We start from the raw sequence: 5,773 nt of genomic DNA on the forward strand, positions 1-5,773 counted from the left end.
TGTGTCTCTGCCAGGCTTTGGTATCAGGATGATGCTGGCCTCATAAAATGAGTTAGGGAGGATTCCCTCTTTTTCTATTGATTGGAATAGTTTCAGAAGGAATGGTACCAGCTCCTCCTTGTACCTATGGTAGAATTCGGCTGTGAATCCATCTGGACCTGGACTTTTTTTGGTTGGTAAGCTATTGATTATTGCCACAATTTCAGCTCCTGTTATTGGTCTATTCAGAGATTCAACTTCTTCCTGGTTTAGTCTTGGGAGGGTGTATGTGTCGAGGAATTTATCCATTTCTTCTAGATTTTCTAGTTTATTTGCATAGAGGTGTTTGTAATATTCTCTGATGGTAGTTTGTATTTCTGTGGGATCGGTGGTGATATCCCCTTTATCATTTTTTATTGCATCTATTTGATTCTTCTCTCTTTTTTTCTTTATTAATCTTGCTAGCGGTCTATCAATTTTGTTGATCCTTTCAAAAAACCAGCTCCTGGATTCATTTATTTTTTGAAGGGTTTTTTGTGTCTCTATTTCCTTCAGTTCTGCTCTGATTTTAGTTATTTCTTGCCTTCTGCTAGCTTTTGAATGTGTTTGCTCTTGCTTTTCTAGTTCTTTTAATTGTGATGTTAGGGTGTCAATTTTGGATCTTTCCTGCTTTCTCTTGTGGGCATTTAGTGCTATAAATTTCCCTCTACACACTGCTTTGAATGCATCCCAGAGATTCTGGTATGTTGTGTCTTGGTTCTCGTTGGTTTCAAAGAACATCTTTATTTCTGCCTTCATTTTGTTATGTACCCAGTAGTCATTCAGGAGCAGGTTGTTCAGTTTCCACGTAGTTGAGCGGTTTTGAGTGAGATTCTTAATCCTGAGTTCTAGCTTGATTGCACTGTGATCTGAGAGACAGTTTGTTACAATTTCTGTTCTTTTACATTTATTGAGGAGAGCTTTACTTCCAAGTATATGGTCAATTTTGGAATAGGTGTGGTGTGGTGCTGAAAAAAATGTATAGTCTGTTGATTTGGGGTGGAGAGTTCTGTAGATGTCTATTAGGTCCGCTTGGTGCAGAGCTGAGTTCAATTCCTGGGTATCCTTGTTGACTTTCTGTCTCGTTGATCTGTCTAATGTTGATAGTGGGGTGTTAAAGTCTCCCATTATTAATGTGTGGGAGTCTAAGTCTCTTTGTAGGTCACTCAGGACTTGCTTTATGAATCTGGGTGCTCCTGTATTGGGTGCATATATATTTAGGATAGTTAGCTCTTCTTGTTGAATTAATCCCTTTACCATTATGTAATGGCCTTCTTTGTCTCTTTTGATCTTTGTTGGTTTAAAGTCTGTTTTATCAGAGACTAGGATTGCAACCCCTGCCTTTTTTTGTTTTCCATTTGCTTGGTAGATCTTCCTCCATCCTTTTATTTTGAGCCTATGTGTGTCTCTGCACGTGAGATGGGTTTCCTGAATACAGCACACTGATGGGTCTTGAGTCTTTATCCAGTTTGCCAGTCTGTGTCTTTTAATTGGAGCATTTAGTCCATTTACATTTAAAGTTAATATTGTTATGTGTGAATTTGATCCTGTCATTATGATGTTAGCTGGATATTTTGCTCGTTAGTTGATGCAGTCTCTTCCTAGTCTCGATGTTCTTTACATTTCGGTATGATTTTGCAGTGGCTGGTACCGGTTGTGCCTTTCCATGTTTAGCGCTTCCTTCAGGAGCTCTTTTAGGGCAGGCCTGGTGGTGACAAAATCTCTCAGCATTTGCTTGTCTGTAAAGTATTTTATTTCTCCTTCACTTATGAAGCTTAGTTTGGCAGGATATGAAATTCTGGGTTGAAAATTCTTTTCTTTAAGAATGTTGAATATTGGCCCCCACTCTCTTCTGGCTTGTAGGGTTTCTGCCGAGAGATCCGCTGTTAGTCTGATGGGCTTCCCTTTGATGGTAACCCGACCTTTCTCTCTGGCTGCCCTTAACATTTTTTCCTTCATTTCAACTTTGGTGAATCTGACAATTATGTGTCTTGGAGTTGCTCTTCTCGAGGAGTATCTTTGTGGCGTTCTCTGTATTTCCTGAATCTGAATGTTGGCCTGCCTTGCTAGATTGGGGAAGTTCTCCTGGATAATATCCTGCAGAGTGTTTTCCAACTTGTTTCCATTCTCCCCGTCACTTTCAGGTACACCAATCAGACGTAGATTTGGTCTTTTCACATAGTCCCACATTTCTTGGAGGCTTTGCTCGTTTCTTTTTATTCTTTTTTCTCTAAACTTCCCTTCTCGCTTCATTTCATTCATTTCATCTTCCAGGGCTGATACCCTTTCTTCCATTTGATCGCATCGGCTCCTGAGGCTTCTGCATTCTTCACGTAGTTCTCGAGCCTTGGTTTTCAGCTCCATCAGCTCCTTTAAGCACTTCTCTGTATTGGTTATTCTAGTTATACATTCTTCTAAATTTTTTTCAAAGTTTTCAACTTCTTTGCCTTTGGTTTGAATATCCTCCCGTAGCTCGGAGTAATTTGATCGTCTGAAGCCTTCTTCTCTCAGCTCGTCAAAGTCATTCTCCGTCCAGCTTTGTTCCGTTGCTGGTGAGGAACTGCGTTCCTTTGGAGGAGGAGAGGTACTCTGGTTTTTAGAGTTTCCAGTTTTTCTGCTCTGTTTTTTCCCCATCTTTGTGGTTTTATCTACTTTTGGTCTTTGATGATGGTGATGTACAGATGGGTTTTTGGTGTGGATGTCCTTTCTGTTAGTTTTCCTTCTAACAGACAGAACCCTCAGCTGCAGGTCTGTTGGAGTACCTGGCCGGCCGTGTGAGGTGTCAGTCTGCCCCTGCTGGGGGGTGCCTCCCAGTTAGGCTGCTCGGGGGTCAGGGGTCAGGGACCCACTTGAGGAGGCAGTCAGCCCGTTCTCAGATCTCCAGCTGCGTGCTGGGAGAACCACTGCTCTCCTCACAGCTGTCAGACAGGGACATTTAAGTCTGCAGAGGTTCCTGCTGTCTTTTTGTTTGTCTGTGTCCTGCCCCCAGAGGTGGAGCCTACAGAGGCAGGCAGGCCTCCTTGAGCTGTGGTGGGCTCCACCCAGTTCAAGCTTCCAGGCTGCTTTGTTTACCTAAGCGAGCCTGGGCAATGGCGGGCGCCCCTCCCCCAGCCTCGCTGCCGACTTGCTGTTTGATCTCAGACTGCTGTGCTAGCAATCAGCGAGACTCCGTGGGCGTAGGACCCTCTGAGCCAGGTGCGGGCTATACTCTCCTGGGGCACCGTTTCCTAAGCCCGTCGGAAAAGCACAGTATTCGGGTGGGAGTGGCCCGATTTTCCAGGTGCCGTCTGTCACCCCTGGAAGGGGAACTCCCTGACCCCTTGCGCTTCCCGAGTGAGGCAATGCCTCGCCCCTGCTTCGGCTGGCGCACGGTGCGCTCACCGACTGACCTGCGCCCACTGTCTGGCACTCCCTAGTGAGATGAACACGGTACCTCAGATGGAAATGCAGAAATCACCCGTCTTCTGCGTCGCTCGCGCTGGGAGCTGTAGACCGGAGCTGTTCCTATTCGGCCATCTTGGCTCCTCCCCTAATTATTGTGTTTTTAGTAGAGATGGGTTTTCACCATGTTGGCCAGGATGGTCTCAAAGTCCTGGCCTCAAGTGATCCTCCTGCCTTGGCCTCCCAAAATGCTGGGATTACAGGCATGAGCCACCACGCCTGGTCGGGGTACACTATTTCTAAATGTCAACCATCCTATTTTCATGGAACCCAAGTTAGCAGGGCAGGTGAAAAACAAGGCTGTATAAGAATCTTAAACCAAGTTGCAGTGTAGATGTGCTCAGCAGGATCACAGGGGCAACTCCTGAAACAAACAGTGGTTACTCTACCTGTGGCATGTGAAAGAATCTTCCAATATCAAATCCTAAATGCATGACCATCATCCCTTTTGCTTTAGGCTTTGAATCTTGATCTCAGGAGACTTTTAGTAATATAAATTGGCTGAAAACCAAATTCAGTTTTGGTTGATAAACATTTTTGAACACACACTGTGTGCTAGTGGCATTCTTTGTTTTACTTTCTTCTATCTTTGTGGTGAAAGTGTACTTAGAATCTCAAAATAAGTTAAATTTATCTGAACCTGGTATATAATTCAGCTGTACTAGCTACTTAAACTAATTTTTAAAATCTGTAGCATATGTCTCAGAACTACTTTTGAGGATGAAGAATTCTGTAATAATGTAAACAATTTTAATAGATACTTTATTAATTACTCTCAATTGTTCATAATCTAAGCATTCATCAATATTTCCCATTTTAAAAAGCAACCAAATAACATGAGGTTTCATTGCCTATGAAATGTTAATTTTTCCCCTGAATCTTCACTTTTCTATATTGAATGGAAACAGGAGGACCTATTTTGCCTAACATGTTTCTCTGGTGACAAGGTAGGATGGGGTATGGAAGGGAAAGAAGAAAATAAAACAACTGGTACTATGCCTAGGGTACATATATACACATACATATATATTAACATCAACTTTACTGAGAAATAATCTACATACAATAAGCTATATAGATGAATTTTGGCAGCTGTGTATACCCATGAAACCACTACCACGATCAATATACAGAACATTCCTATCAACTCCAGTGTATGCTTTTATTAATGTTCAATGAACATTGACAACTTGAGTTTTGCTATGTTCATGGTTGAGTCGTGCCTTTGGCCAATATAGAAAGGGAAGGAGGCAAGAAGAGCGCGAGGGAGGGAGGACAAAATAGAGAACAGAGCTTTTTTAGTTCTTGTAGTGGGTTGAAGTGTGTTCATCTAAAAGGTATATCCAAGTCCTAATCCCTGGTACATGTGAATGGGACCTTATTTGAAAACCGGGTTTTTGCACAAGTAATCAAGTTAAGATTAAGTCAGACTGAATTAGATGGGCCCTAAATCCAATAACTAGTGTCTTTATGAGAGAAAGGAGACGGCAATTGGAATACAGACACATGCGTGTGCACGGAAGAAGGCCGTGTGAAGACAGAAGCAGAAATTAGAGTGATACAGCTACAAGCCAAAAAAAAACGCCAAAGATTGCCAGCAACCACTAGAAGCTAGGAGAGAGGCAGAACAGATTTTTCCTTAGAGCCTCCAGAAGGAACCAACCCTGCTGACACCTTGACTTTTGATTTCTAGCCTCCAGAATTGTAAGAGAATAAACTGTTTTTTTTTTTTTAAAGCCACCCAGTGTGTGGTAGTTTGTCATGCCAGCCCTAGGAAAATTTTGTATTTCTTACTGCCACAGCTTGGTTCTCCTTCTTTCAAACAGTTTAATAAAACCCAAGGAATTCACTGAGCAAAAAGCAATCCCAAAGAATTTTAAAAGAAGACAAGAGAATGGCTAATGAATGCTTATCAGTGTTTCATTTTCAAACGAAAAGTGATGGATTAGAAATCCTGTCTCCTGCTAAGCATGGTGTCATCATTATGTCAGCAGCCAAGCTGCAGTTAGGTCCCACGTGTGCACGGCTCCATCTTCTTTCAGGATGGACTTCACTTTCCCCTTGGGGGACTTCTGCCCTTCTGTGCATTTGTTTCAACAAAAGGGGCTCAAACCAGAAAGAGACACTCAAATTCACAGGGCTAAGATGCTTTGGTTTTCCTTTTTTGGTGTTTAATTTGCTCTGCATTAAAGGTGCTGAGCACACACCTGAGACACAAGCTCAAGTGCCAGAACAAGCCAGTAAGAAATGTCTTTAAAAGGAGATGGAAGCTGCTGAAACTCTTCAACAGGCTTCATGGAAACCAAAGCCTGGT

Source organism: Pongo abelii, chromosome X (assembly GCF_028885655.2).
Source record: "Pongo abelii isolate AG06213 chromosome X, NHGRI_mPonAbe1-v2.0_pri, whole genome shotgun sequence".
Taxonomy (NCBI): Eukaryota; Metazoa; Chordata; class Mammalia; order Primates; family Hominidae; genus Pongo; species Pongo abelii.